Source organism: the organism of the source record quoted next, unplaced genomic scaffold (genome assembly GCF_019419815.1).
Source record: "Pyrus x bretschneideri cultivar Hongxiangsu unplaced genomic scaffold, Pyrus_bretschneideri_v1 Contig71, whole genome shotgun sequence".
Taxonomy (NCBI): domain Eukaryota; kingdom Viridiplantae; phylum Streptophyta; class Magnoliopsida; order Rosales; family Rosaceae; genus Pyrus; species Pyrus x bretschneideri.
In genome coordinates, this window is record NW_025999811.1 from 318276 (window position 1) to 335015 (window position 16740).

General features: G+C 32.4%; 1 pseudogene; it reads right to left on the reverse strand.

Annotated features, from left to right (window-relative positions):
• Positions 1–501: 501 nt before the first annotated feature.
• On the reverse strand, positions 502–8162 carry LOC103956936 (annotated as a pseudogene).
• Positions 8163–16740: the final 8578 nt, after the last annotated feature.

Genomic DNA, 16740 nt, shown 5'->3' on the forward strand with positions numbered 1-16740 from the left:
ATATTTTCTATGTTCATTTATAATTAAAGAACTAAATATGTGCATATTAATAAAATTAAAATTTAATGTGGAGAGATTATATAAAAATACACATTAAATAACAAAAATTGAATATAAATTTTGATAAAAGTACACTTCAAGGGATTAAATTGAATATGTAATCTAGCACCAGATTTTTTTTTTTTTAATTTTAATCTTTTGCAAGGACTAATGTTCAAAAACCCTATTTTTTAATGTGATCGGAACACGGAGTAGTATATTATGTGTCTTTGTACAAGTGATGATATTCTTATGTTAAAATATTAATAATATAAAAAGTAAAATTTTCCATCACTTATATAATAATAAGTAGAGTACCATTTGTATTATGAGTACAAGGAAAAAATTTTCCAATCGACGGAAGTGAGGGTGGTTGTGAGATAATTGTAAAGCTACATTGGTAAAAGTTGACAAAATCCAAAGTAAAGGGAAGTTGGTGGAAATTAGGTTAAAACTATATACAAGCTTGAATGCTGAAAGTTGTGTAAATCATATATACAGATTGAACAAATGCATCAAGAGGAGCACAGTCACAGTTTTTAGCAACTTGACTAGTGTGTCTCCTGATGAGCCACTGCTTCCACTTCGGTGTGTTGGGTGAAAAGCTGTAGAGAAATTCACCTGAGATGAGCCTGAAAAGAAATACAACATTAGTGAGTATTTACCATAAACTCAACATACAAAAAAGTGTGTATGGGAAGCAAATTAGAAACGAAAAGAGTAGTTTAATTAGACTTACAATTGTAATTAACCCCATCCAAGTTGTTGACGGGCTAAATCATATACCACAATCTTATCTCTCAGAACAAGATCTGCAATCCAAGTTACAAAACAACTATAATAATAGTAAGAGTAAAGACAATAAATATTGGAACATTTTGCTGAAATTTTTAATAGTGTTGAGGCCTAACCTCCTAACACCGTGAAGCCTCGGCTTGCTTCCCGAGTTTTCTTGAAACCTAGACACCACATAGCAGCACCAACCTGTAACCAATAGAATAGAACAAACCAGTTAATTTACCACTACATACATCATTAGTACAATAATAATCATTTGCTTTGAACAAATAGCATTTTTTTTTTCTTTTGGTTAGGAAACCTTACATGAGATCCTGAATATAGCAGGTAGTCTTGTGGTGTCAAAGTCATTGACGCAGCAGCTGCAAAGATGAGTGTGACCAAAGGAAATGACTTCCCCAAACTGAAAGGTTAATGGAAATACATTATGTCATTGCGTTTTCTTTAAGAGAGTGACTCTAAGTGAGAAAAGGAGAGAACTGACCTGGTGTAGATCAGATAACATTGTGACTTTCCTGAAATGATGGGAGACACAAAGTTGGAAGCCGAAGTTATCTGCACAAACAACAAACACAAAATCAGTTTCGAACGAAGAATAGAGATTGCACAACCACATACTCAAGAATGAGAGGGAAATGATATAAAAGAAAAAAAAGAATAGCAAGTGACAATGGCAATCAAACAAAGTAAACAAACGTACCGCACGAACAAGAGGTTCATATGCCTCTTCTACAAAAAGACCAATGTGGTTCCAGTGTCAACAACGGTAACTTGATCATCTAATGTTCTGAAAGCTGCTGGATCAATGGGCAAGATTTGCCCATTGACTGCAATGCTTTCAAGGTTGATTGCATAATAAGACTTTCTGAAATAGAAATTAAAACTAGTTATGTTAACTCAAAAAGATGAAATATTCATCAAAAATTCCAATTAAACAAAAAAGTTCAAGGATATAGAGTGCTTACTTAGGGAAAAGGGGAGTATACACAATACTCGGCTCCAAAATCTCCCCCAGTACAAGTGTACCTCCACCATCGTCATCTCCCTTTAAACAGTTGGGAGAAGACATTCGGAGTTATCCCTCGAGAGGATAACTGTGATACGACAGACAATGGGCCTTGGCTTAATCCCAATATCCCATCGAGTGAAAGGTCGGTCTCAGCAAAAAGACCGGACACCGTGGTAGAACACCTGATTCAGAAAATATCAAGGAATAATGTTCACAACATCTTCGTCTTTTGCTATACTATCTATGTGGCAACTGCCAGCTATGTGGCAACACTACCAGGCAAAGTACACTAAATAAAGTATACCTCAATTTAGCATTAATTCTAACAATTAAGCTCTAATAAAGAGATGCTGAGCATTTTCAGTTTGAGCCAATTAGTAATAAACAGATGCTATAAAATTTTATTATTTATTTTACTCACCCAAAAATAATGAGTGTTGAAGATCCATGTGCACCTTGGGAGTGCACCGGAATCATATCAAGAGAAAACTCATCTGATACGAAATAACCGGTGGCTTCTTCTCCGCCCATATACGAAATACTATACTCACACTGGTTGCTCTCGTCAGAGCAATGTTTGCACCTTCGGTCTGAACGAGGGAGCAGTCCCGCAGTAGAGGAATTGTCATAGTCATAGAGACTAATTGGAGTCTGTTAAACATGTTAAAGTACACTTAGGAAAACGAAATAACAGAGAAGATTAGCATTGAAACAAAACTCCGGTAAACATATACAATTTGTGCAACATTAATGGTATGGTGTCTAATATTACTTCTATTTCATGCCTTAAAATGATATGGTGTCTAAAATTAGTCAGATCTTGAGTCAAGCCTTATAATTTAATTTCTATTTTACTAGTGCTCTCCAGACCTACAATTAGATTAATTTAATTGAATTTGGGTAAATATTAAATAGAACCTAAAATATGACTTTCAAGAAGAAGAAGAAAAAAATACATGTTTAGGGAAAATATCAGCCCAATTAAATATGTTAGGATATGTCACAAACTTTATTGCAATTTTGGCCTATTACTAAATGAAAGGTACGAGAGATTACCATCTTTTACTCAAGCTTATAATTTTTACTTTTTGAAGGTCTGTTAGAGCTCAATGTTAACAAATAAAATGATGTATGAGATTAAAAGTGGTGAAGAAATCATTTTTCAATGGAAAAATTGGCACTAATAAGTGTCCCAGATGTGGGGCACATTTCCATGCCAGCCAATCGAGTCTCAATTGATGGAGAGATTTTTTAATAGAAAACTTCATTTTAATCTTTAAAAAAGATGAGTTTTAGATTATAACTTTGTGTAAGATTAAAATTCAATTTTAGTCCCTAGTACATTTAATCATCTCATTTATTAGTTATATTTTGATGTTTTATTTATCTTTTTATTCCTATTTTAATGTATTAATTATATTTAAATTTAATTTATCATAATATTTTAATGTCTACATTTAGGCAACTAATTTTTTTTTTTATAATATATAGTCCAATAACAATTTTGTATGTTCTTCATTTAGGTACATTAATATATTTGAATATTTCGGCATATCCATCGATATAAACATATAGGTACATTAAACATATACATGCATTTCGGTACATACATTTTGGTACGCACATTTGAGTTTTTTTTTTTTTTTTTTTAGTACAACCACATATTTTACACTAAGGCGAGGGGGGTTCAGCTAAGCCACACAATGAACAATTTAGTTTGGTATCGAATTCGCCATCCACGAGATTCAAACATAATACCTCTCATTTGAGTATTGACTTTCATGTACATTAATTCAATATATTATATTTAGGTACATACATTTTGGTACATACATTTCGATATTGACATTTAGGTACATTAATTTAATATAATACATTTCGGTACATACATTTCGGTACATATATTTCGGTACGTAAATTTTGGTATGTATATTTCGGTACATACATTTCGGTACATATATTTCGGTACATATATTTCGGTACATATATTTTGGTACGTACATTTCAGTACATACATTTCGGTACGTAAATTTCGGTACGTAAATTTCGGTACGTATATTTCGGTACATATATTTCGGTACATACATTTCGGTACATATATTTTGGTACGTACATTTTGGTACGTACATTTCGGTATATACATTTCGGTATTGATATTTAGGTACATTAATTCATTATAATATATTTCGGTACATACATTTAGGTTCATTATAATATTTTTCGGTACAATCATGTAGGTACAAAAAAGTCAATTATATATATTTCGGCACAACACAATCATGTATTTATATATTTTGTATCACAAATTTCTTTTAATATTTTCTATGTTCATTTATAATTAAAGAACTAAATGTGTGCATATTAATAAAATTAAAATTTAATGTGGAGAGATTAAATAAAAATACACATTAAATAACAAAAATTGAATACAATAATATTCATTTGCATTTGCTTTGAATGCTACTGGAAGCTACTAGATCAATGGGCAAGATTTGCCCATTGACTGCAATGCTTTCAAGGTTGATTGCATAATAAGACTTTCTGAAATAGAAATTAAAACTAGTTATGTTAACTCAAAAAGATGAAATATTCATCAAAAGTTCCAATTAAACAAAAAAGTTCAAGGATATAGAGTGCTTACTTGGGGACAAGGGGAGTATACACAATACTCGGCTCCAAAATCTCCCCCAGTACAAGTGTACCTCCACCATCGCCATCTCCCTTTAAACAGTGGGAGAAGACATTCGGAGTTATCCCTCAAGAGGATAACTGTGATACGACAGACAATGGGCCTTGGCTTAATCCCAATATCCCATCGAGTGAAAGGTCGGTCTCAGCAAAAAGACTGGACACCGTGGTAGAACACCTGATTCAGAAAATATCAAGGAAATAATGTTCACAACATCTTCGTCTTTTGCTATACTATCTATGTGGCAACTGCTAGCTATGTGGCAACACTACCAGGCAAAGTACACTAAATAAAGTATACCTCAATTTAGCATTAATTCTAACAATTAAGCTCTAATAAAGAGATGCTGAGCATTTTCAGTTTGAGCCAATTAGTAATAAACAGATGCTATGAAATTTTATTATTTATTTTACTCACCCAAAAATAATGGGTGTTGAAGATCCATGTGCACCTTGGGAGTGCACCGGAATCATATCAAGAGAAAACTCATCTGATACGAAATAACCGGTGGCTTCTTATCCGCCCATATACAAAATACTATACTCACACTGGTTGCTCTCGTCAGAGCAATGTTTGCACCTTTGGTCCGAACAAGGGAGCAGTCCCGCAGTAGAGGAATTGTCATAGTCATAGAGACTAATTGGAGTCTGTTAAACATGTTAAAGTACACTTGGGAAAACGAAATAACAGAGAAGATTAGCATTGAAACAAAACTCCGGTAAACATATACATAGTCAGTCATGACCTCAATCCAAACAATAAATTACACTTCAATACTATTAACTACGTTGAAGGATTTGAGAAAACGAAGAAGAAAAGAGGAGCATGAAGCAAGAAAATGAAAGGCTTTGTATTCAGTAAAAAGAAATCAGGAACAAATCAAATAAGCTGCAGAGCTATTTATACAACTAGAATCTAAGCTTTACTTAGCTCGGAAGCCTTTAAGTAATTATGTAACCTCTCCTAACTAAAACTTGTAACCACTCTAACGACCTGAACCTGTTACATAAGGCCATATACAAATAATCACTTAACACTAGCCCCCACCCCCCAGAAAAACAAATCTCAAATAGGGAACCCCAGTTTTGAGATTAGCACATTGTCTCACAAACACAGGACTATGCAATCCCTTTGTTAGAATGTCTGCAACCTGTGGGCATGTACTGAACAATACTATCACCCTTCTGAAGGTTACGGCTGAATATGATGTCTGGACAGATCCATTTGTGAAGACAATGGACAATCCGGAAGATTTCTTAACTGGCTCTGATTGTGGGAATTGGACATATTGAACAGCATGCGAAAAACCACCTCTACTTTTAGACCCACAAAAGGTGGCTCTGCTAAACAGAGGACTATGAAGTCCCAACATCTCTGTAGACTTTTGATGGAATTTCACCAAAACAGCTGCTATATATAGGAGTTGTACACATTGAAATGGAGCCTGTTGATTTCTGGACTGAGAGCTGGATGTGTTTGTGGACTGAGAAGGAAAGGGTCTCAGGGACTATCCGACAATACTATGAGCATTAGGCATTGAAACTAGAGCTTGGGGTTGAGGATAAACAGGAGCATTAGGAATGTAGCTTGCATGAGGTGGAATCATATTCATAGCAGAAAATAATTCAAAGAGACCATTTGCTTTCATCATTGAGCGGCTTCAAGAAACTTTATTCCAGAAAACCAAAACAAAACAATGAATGCAGGGATTACCTTTCATGGGATTTACTTGCTCAGGATTACTCTTTGTGGGATTTACCCTTTGAGAAAATGAAAAGAATAAAAGAGGAATAGGAAGTAAGAGAATGAAAGGCTTTGTGTTCAATAAAATGAAATCAGGAATCGTTACAAGTCAAACGAGCTATTTATACAATTAGAGTGTAAGCTTACTTAGCTAACAAGTCATACGCCCTTTGTAACCTCCTCGCAAACACTTCTAACACTCTAATGACCTGGACCAATTGCATAAGGCAATATACAACCAACCACTAAGGACACTAGCCAATAAATACATCAATATCTACAATAGACAATTAATTTTGTACCAGTCTGAAAATCTCTCTAAACTGTTGTAGCAGAGATTTGAACTGGCAAAGTTTAAAAACATTAAAAAAATAGCATACAACGAAAGAAAAACAAAATAAAAACTTACCCCAAGTCCAGTAAATCTAGGGCATACATTGCATGAACTGCAGGAAACCCAAAACACCTCACTGCCCGTGTCAATCAACACATAGAACTCTCTTGGTGGAGAGCCTATTTTCACCTTCGTCAAATAGATCCTAGATTCATAAAATCATGCAAGAAAATTTGTCATTGACTTTCTATACAATTAAAATTTTGGTAAAACCTAATTAGAGACTAAAATAGAAGAGAAAGATGATAAAAGAACTTGCCATATTTATGTCTGAGAAAATTTATATAAGTTATGTATGGTACTACCTCAAATTGCTATAACTTTCTACAAAATCTAGACAAAAGTTACACGAGTAGAATGTGATAAGGTAGTGACACAAATTGCTATAATTATGCCTGTTCCAATGCAACAGCCTCCAACATATAGATAGGATCAATTTCCCGCAATCAAATAAGTAAATGTCCTGCGCAGTTTGAAGCAAGGAAAACCTAAAACTGAGATTACCCGTCCGCTAAACCTTACCATACAAAACACAGGATAAAGTATGAAAAGATTATATGTTTTGGTAAGCCGACCGACACGTTTACAACCCCACCCAAAAACTGGTGGTGCCTGACTGTATCCTGTGCTTCGAGCTGCTCTAGCTTGACATGGTGATTCATTGGAAAGGCTCTATGTAGATGAAAAACATTTCCGGCAGAGACACCAAAGATAGAAATGACAACCACCAAGGCAAAAAGCATGGAGGCTCCCCTTCTCCTAAGCAAACGAAAAAAATTAATCAATCTGAATTGTAGTTAAGTGTCTATGGATGCAGTTACTAAATGATCATAAAGTTAATTTACTAGTTCCCCATTGGGGTACAAGCTCATGTATATCATCTTAATACATGATACATGCAAATAATTTCATATTAGCATTTTTCTGCTTTCCTTACTTCACACAAGCAAATAATTTCATCACGTATACTAGAACATAATTAACTGGTGCCACAGTGCAGGAAAACTGAAGTAAGATCATCTTGTTCGACTCTCAGCTATTGAGTATAATTATCCCAACAAATTAATATAGAATCAGGAAGACTTAAATCCTTGAGTAGGGTGCCTAATTTCCAAAACCATGGCCACAGAATAAGCCACAACGGCCCCACGAGCTATCAAGATTAAATTTTTAAGAAAGGCGCCTCTCTCAAATGTTTTAAGGGCTTAACAGCCAGACAAGGTACGTGTCAGTAACATATCAATCAAGATGTAAATGTCAGAGAAATACGACTAGCTAGCACAGAAAGCTGGCTCATCCACTAAATTAAACTGCTCAAAAAGAGCAATAGGACGTCGTTCATGTTCACCAAACAAGAAAAGTCCAGATTGCATTTCAAGCATGCATGTTCTTACAAAATCATCATCACAACCAATACTACATCTAGTTTCTTCAAACACTGGTAACCAATTTCTCAAATACCTGACACTGTACAGATTCTGCAACTCCATTTTCTCTATGCGAGCAGCGGACTACCACCTCCCGGCTTCCATCTGGACTGGCGACTAGATTTGCATTATAATTCCTTTCGGTAGCTGGCATTAGTTACTTTTTTAAAGCGTAGAGGGGTTTGTTGGACGTTGGACCATAATCCAATGGTTAATAGGTCTACACAGTTAATTTAAGGATTGCTTGGAATATAAATAAGATTAGGATTTAGTTAATAGCTATAGCTTATACCCCAAGTAAAGTTAATATATTTCAGATTTCCTTGGGGAAAAGGGCTCCTAATTCTATCCTATTTAGAATGAGATTTGGTGTATCAATTATCCTTGGACTGCAAGGAATTCTAATGACATTATTATGGTAAGATTCATTAGGGTTAAGTTCATATAAATACAAGGCTAAGGTCCCTTCTCACAACACATAGAAAACTCATATGAACGCCCCATTAGTTCGAGTATAGAGTGTTGAGTGTGCAGAAGACTTTGGTCAACTAAGGATTCAAATACGATTTCCACCGAAGGAGAAGACCATGGTTGAGCCTATTCCGCACGGTTCTATCAAAGATGGTTCATCTTTCCTACATGCCATGTTGACTTCGAGTATTTTATCAATTGAGCATAATTTATGTATTCTTTCAGGTTAGTGTTTTTAGTTGTTTATGAAATATATGAAGTCTAACAATTGGTATCAGAGTAGGTCATAATACAACTAAAGACCTACCCGGTAAACCCTAAAAATTGATGTCTTGAATCGATGACATGTTTTAAGTTTTGCTCAATTTCCATACTCATGTTTCACGGCAAAAAGAAATTGGTTTACTACGTGAATTGTGTTTTAACCTAAATTTCATATTGAAATTTGAGATAGCTATGTATATTAAAACTTGTCCTTTGACTTGAAGGAATATTACAGACTATTAATTGATATTGCATCTTTTTTCGATTTCATTATCCTATTGGGTTTATACATGTTATTAGCTTTATCGCAACTACCTTAATTAATTGAGTCTCCCATGTGGTTGTGGACATATAATTTGGGATGTTAAAATTAGAAAGTTATGAAAAAGGCATTAAGTATATTCGTCATGATTTGGAAGTTTTTGTAGGATCCTCTCCTAATCTAAGGATGAGGATCCTCATGACCAAGGGATGTGGGCCGTTGGATGAAAATTCAACGGTTATAATTATTATAACTTTAAAGGGACCTTCCTGTTTATAACCGTTGGATTTTCATCAAACGGCTCACATCCCTTGATCATGAGGATCCTCATCCTTAGATTAGGAGAGGATCCTGGTCCGGCATATGTATGTATTCAATGGCATGATGGCGAACTTTTTTTTAGCCACATACATATTTCGGCAAAAGTTTAACATGGTTCTATAAAGTTATAAATCTATTAGTTTCCTTTTTTATTTTTGTCACCACAGATAATTTCGGGAATGGCATATGGCATATATAACGTTTATTTTATCATGTTTGTTTGGTTGAAGCTTAAACCCTAATAAATATAACATATATATGTGTGTGTATGACTACGAGAGAGATGAAAAATCAATCTTGGAAGCGATGGTGATATCCCAAAAAGATTTGATATTATACAGTGTTTGAAAACAACATAATTTTTAGAATTTTGGTAGCAAAATTCCAAGCATTAAGAAGGGTAATGTCGGTCCCACCTAGGCCTGGCAATTTCTGACACGACCCGATAATCCGACACGACACGACACGAAATTAACAGGTGTTTGGGTCGACACGATAACGAATCGGGTAACCCGATAAGCACCTGTTAAGATAACGGGTTGGTTCGGGTATACACGTGGGTAACACGATACACGATAAGCAGAATATTATTTTTATAATTTATAACCCTAAAAAAATACTATAATAATTATATACATTAATTTTACAATTTTATACCCCTAAAAATTATAATAAATATATATATTTATATATATATAATTTATAATAATTATATATACTATAATAATTATACCCCCAAAATATTAAGTCTATCTATAATAATTATATATATATATATTAAATTTTATAAAAACCATAATAATTATTAATTAATAATTTAATATGCATGATGCATTGCATGATTCTGCATCCATTGAAATTTGATGTGATTTCTTTCCATTCAAATTTCAATAATCATTTTCTTGCCGTTGCCAACTTGCCGCCCTTTTGAAAAAAAAAATGGAGGGAAAATGAAAATGTTAAGAAAAGTTGAAAATGAAACAAAAAAGTGAGGGAATTAGGGAAAGATGTTGGAGGGAAAAGTGAAAATGATAAGAAAAAGTTGAAAAGGAAACAAAAAAGAGAGGGAAAAATGAAAATTAATAGAAGTGGTGAGAAATTTTTTTTTTTTTTTAAGTTATTAACTTTTTATCACACACATGACTGTCATGACATATCTCACTATTTTTATAATGACACACGTGACACGTGATGTATGTACTATTCCGTGTACCAGTCAATTATAATTTATACGTACAAAATAAATAGATTTAAATCTACTTAATAAATATATATATATACACACACACACACACACACACACACACACGGAACTTGATTGATGGCATACGAATTCTCCAAAACTAATTTCAACGATCCAAACCGTCAAAATTGTTTGTATATGCTTGGAGATCACATCAGCAAAAAATCACAAAAAAAAAAAACATTCAGAGATCAAGTAACGGGACAAAGCTTTTCAACGGTTATAAACGAAAAATCACGATTTAACGGTTATTTTAACTCCGATTTTGATGATTTTTTATAACTACACTCATTGACCTTATATGAATACAATGAATGAATTCGATCTTCAATTTAAAATATTTACACAAGTGGATACCACAAAATCTTATGTTATACTTAATGAAAGTATAAATAAACTCTAAGTGTTAGTCAATCTATCGTTTTACGAATTCTCCAAAACTAATTTCAACGATCCAAACCGTCAAAATTGTTTGTATATGCTTGGAGATCACATCAGCAAAAAATCACAAAAAAAAAAACATTTAGAGATCAAGTAACGGCACAAAGCTTTCAACGGTTATAAACGAAAAATCACGATTTAACGGTTATTTTAACTCCGATTTTGATGATTTTTTATAACTACACTCCTTGACCCTATATGAATACAATGAATGAATTCGATCTTCAATTTAAAATATTTACACAAGTGGATACCACAAAATCTTATGTTATACTTAATAAAAGTATAAATAAACTCTAAGTGTTAGTCAATCTATCGTTTTACGAATTCTCCAAAACTAATTTCAACGATCCAAACCGTCAAAATTGTTTGTATATTCTTGGAGATCACATCAGAAAAAAATCACAAAAAAAAAAAACATTTAAAGATCAAGTAACGGGACAAAGCTTTTCAACGGTTATAAACGAAAAATCACGATTTAACGGTTATTTTAACTCCGATTTTGATGATTTTTTATAACTACACTCCTTGACCCTATATGAATACAATGAATGAATTCGATCTTCAATTTAAAATATTTACACAAGTGGATACCACAAAATCTTATGTTATACTTAATGAAAGCATAAATAAACTCTAAGTGTTAGTCAATCTATCGTTTTACGAATTCTCCAAAACTAATTTCAACGATCCAAACCGTAAAAATTGTTTGTATATGCTTGGAGATCACATTAGCTAAAAATCACAAAAAAAAAACATTCAGAGATCAAGTAACGGGACAAAACTTTTCAACGGTTATAAACGAAAAATCACGATTTAACGGTTATTTTAACTCCAATTTTGATGATTTTTTATAACTACACTCCTTGACCTTATATGAATACAATGAATAAATTCGATCTTCAATTCAAAATATTTACACAAGTGGATACCACAAAATCTTATGTTATACTTAATGAAAGTATAAATAAACTCTAAGTGTTAGTCAATCTATCATTTTACGAATTCTCCAAAACTAATTTCAACGATCCAAACCGTCAAAATTGTTTGTATATGCTTGGAGATCACATCAGCAAAAAATCACAAAAAAAAAACATTCAGAGATCAAGTAAAGGGACAAAGCTTTTCAACGGTTATAAATGAAAAATCACGATTTAACGGTTATTTTAACTCCGATTTTGATGATTTTTTATAACTACACTCCTTGACCCTATATGAATACAATGAATGAATTCGATCTTCAATTTAAAATATTTACACAAGTGGATACCACAAAATCTTATGTTATACTTAATGAAAGTATAAATAAACTCTAAGTGTTAGTCAATCTATCGTTTTACGAATTCTCCAAAACTAATTTCAACGATCCAAACCGTCAAAATTGTTTGTATATGCTTGGAGATCACATCAGCAAAAAATCACAAAAAAAAAAAAACATTTAGAGATCAAGTAACGGGACAAAGCTTTTCAACGGTTATAAACGAAAAATCACGATTTAACGGTTATTTTAACTCCGATTTTGATGATTTTTTATAACTACACTCCTTGACCCTATATGAATACAATGAATGAATTCAATCTTCAAATTAAAATATTTACACAAGTGGATACCACAAAATCTTATGTTATACTTAATGAAAGTATAAATAAACTCTAAGTGTTAGTCAATCTATCATTTTACGAATTCTCCAAAACTAATTTCAACGATCCAAACCGTCAAAATTGTTTGTATATGCTTGGAGATCACATCAGCAAAAAATCACAAAAAAAAAACATTCAGAGATCAAGTAATGGGACAAAGCTTTTTGACGGTTATAAATGAAAAATCAAGATTTAACGGTTATTTTAACTCTGATTTTGATGAATTTTTACAGCTACACTCCTTAACCCTATATGAATACAAAGAATAAATTTGATCTTCAATTTAAAATATTTACACTAGTGGATGTGGATATCACAAAATCTTATGTTATAATTTATATACTTAATAAAAGTATGAATCAACTATAATATTAATAATTATATACATTAATTTAATAATTTTATATCCCTAAAAAGTAAAAACTATAATAATTATATAGATGTAGGTGTAAATTGAATACAATGTAAATTGAAGATTTTGTAAATGGAGGTGTAAACTTTTGAGAAAGACTTACAATCTTAAAAACAAAAACTTTTTATCCTTGCACATTTAATATTTGTAATATATTAGTAGTGTATGTATTATTTTTTTTTATTAGGCTTTTATTTTCGAGTGTAGATATAGTACTTGAACGAGAAATGTTTTAATGTTTTGAAGTAATATTTATGTGGCAATGTGTGGTATGTGCAAATTTAAAAAAAAAAAAAAAAAAATTCTTAACGGGTCATAATGGGTCATAACGGGTCAGGTCACTTTACCCATTGGGTAAAGTGACACGACCTGTTAAGGACCCGTTAAGATAACGGGTGTGACACGACACAACCCGTTAAGATAACAGGTCGGTACCCTCCACCTCAGATTATTTTCGGACTTCCAAATCTCCTCCATATAACATTTATTTTATCATGCTTGTATTTCCAGAAAAAGGAAAGGTACACGACCTTCTTAGTTTTATCATCATTTAAGGTTATTGCTTAATGTTTTGGCAACATAGAGAATTTAAGGATGTTAATAAGCATTAAGAATATGTGGCAACCCACAATTTGCTTTAACATATGGTTTTGACTTGGTTTCCTTGTTCAAGTTTTTTGATAAATTACTTTCTGGAGATTTTGGGTACTACTAATGTAAATTGTGTTTCAGGTTCTTGGTTAGTTCACATCCATTGTAAGTCTTAATATATGTACAAATATACGAAAAATCTGATAGAATGAAACTGGTAATTTAAAGTGATTTTGATTACCTTTTATTGTAAATTGTGTTTCAGGTTCTTGGTTAGTTCACATCCATTGTAAGTCTTAATATATGTATAAATATACGAAAAATCTGATAGAATGAAAGTCGTAATTTAAAGTGATTTTGATTACCTTTTATTCATTAAGTTTCTGTTATATGCTATCAGTGGTATTTGCAACATTGCAATTCATATGTACATATGTAAATCTCATGTTTGTCTACAGTGATATACGCTATTTTTCAGGCATTATAAGTCCGGATTGCATTCGGTGAGGTATGCATATGGTTAATCCATGTCTATTTCAATGGATTTTAATTTAAAGGTCATAGCCATGTATGGCTTAGTTTTCAACTTTAACTAATGATACTTCATACGATATTGCTTATGTTATAGCCCATGCTTTGGTATTGTGAGATTAATTAACCGTTGAGACAATAGTATGCATACTATATTATTGATTGAATACCATAGATATGTATTGTTGCTGAAATTGGCTAAAGACAGAACAACCTCATTAAGAACATTATAGGACACCTCTGATCATGAAGCTTACAGAATTGTGTATATCACATATGTGATGGTCTTGAAGCAATGTATGAGACAACTATTGTCGCAAAGCATGTGAATTCATAAGTTTAAATGTAAGTACATCCTTACAATGTGTCTACATCACATTTGTTTCATGAATATATATTATTGTTGTATTAGCATGCTAGTTGAAACATATGACTAAATGCATCTTAAAAGGAGTACCTTACAAAATCAAGGAATATATCATATTCAACTCATGAGTTCTATCTGAAATAAGACATATCAGGATTTAATTTTGTCTTCAAGCTCACTGCTACATAGATTTTGTTTGCAATTATCTTTTATAAAACTACTATCTTTTCTTACTTTATTAATATGCTACTGCATGCTCAATCTCTATTTGGACTAGTTAACGTTTTCAAATTAATATATATGAACAAACCGAAAATAATTGATATGAATAACTAAAATTGGAAAAATCATTCATATATATCAATATTTGGTTGCCTAATATTTTGCATAATTCATGCTAGAATTGCTTTTAGTTTTTCAATTCTATAGCAAGCTATTTTTATTATCATGCATATATGGAATTAATGCATGGTTCAGATGCTAGATGAAATTAGCTTCACATGTTTAAAATATTAGGTCTAATTAAAACCGAAAAATTGTATGTTTTCTCTAAATAAGCATGCTCTTTGTTGAAATTTTTATTATTAAGACATGCTAAAAGTTATCATAAGATCAATGTTTTTGAGATGTTCTTGGGCGCGAATGGGACACAACAAATCCTTTCCATTGATTCAAGGGTTGCTAAAAATTCAAAGTTTAGTTGATCGAATTGCATTAGTAGTCATAACAATATGACTATATCCCCAAACAAAGGTGGATAGTTTTCATGTCTATATTTTGCTCACATGATTTATATTTTAACACTAAAAACTGATTAAGCTTCAACCAAACAAATGTGTGAGTTGTTTCAGTTGTAAAATCTATGGGTATTTGTTCCTTTGTGAGTATAGTAGTTCTATATTTAAATGAGCCCCCTTAAACCCCATAATGGGATAGATAAACTATGACATAGAATTTGTATGGTCTTAAGGCTTATTGACCAAATGTAATCTTCGTTGGTTTAAATTAATTTGGATCGAGATACACGTTTGATTAAATTTGCCTTGTTTCAGTTCAAAAGTGGCATATTACAGTGTATTCAAAGATGATGGTATGTTTATCTTGTTAAAAATTTTGGGATTTCTTCAAGATTGGCTATGTGATTTAATGTTTGTTATGTGTTGTCTTCTCTTCTCAAAATTAAATGGAGCATATGTTGTTGAACACATGAAGGTTAATCACAATTGCCTAAGGTACACATTGAAATCTGCTGCTATGTTGTTTATTTGCATATCTTTATGGTCCAAGATTTATTCATGATAAAGCTATATGTTGAAGTAGACTTCTTAAAGCTTCTTTAGACACCAAAATCACGAAAATACATGAAGAATTGAATTTTTGGTGGTTTATCAAGTTGACGTAGATGCACAGTATTTTTCTGCTGGAATACTTATTTTGAAATTAACAAACGACTGAGCTATTAACCAGTAACCACCAAATAACTTGAAATTTGAATATGTTCTTCAAATATATGTCTATTATTAGACTGCAAAATTTCGCGATTTTTGGTTATGTATTTTGTTTATGGGGGTTTTATTAGTAACCCGCGCTCAGTTGAAAGTCTAGTCTGGCAGTTTTCATTGTTCTGCAGAGACCAATGAAATATCACATGCTTCGACTCCAACTGTTCTGCAGAGACCAGGTTGCCATAGGTCCCCTGCTTCGACTCCAACTTGTACACCTACCACAAATATTTCCTTAATTGTTAATTAGAAATATCACATGCTTATAATATATACCATGTATGTGGCAAGTTGCACAAGTTTAAAGAGAAAAGGTGATCAAGGAAATATGAGAAAAAGTGAGCGAAATAAAAGTTATTCGAGCAAAGTATTTTACCAGTAGATGCAACCAACGAAGCAACAAGGAAAATCAGCTTGAGCGAACCTTTCTCCATAGGTTTTCAAGTTTTTGATACCTAGAGAAAAATGATTATGATCGTTGTGCACTTGCTGTGTGGTGCAAAACTTAATTTCTGAGTTGCTCTTCTTCTCCAAATCCACGAGTATATATAGTTGAAATTAAGAATTGTTTTCAATAATTTTAGGTCTTCATAAG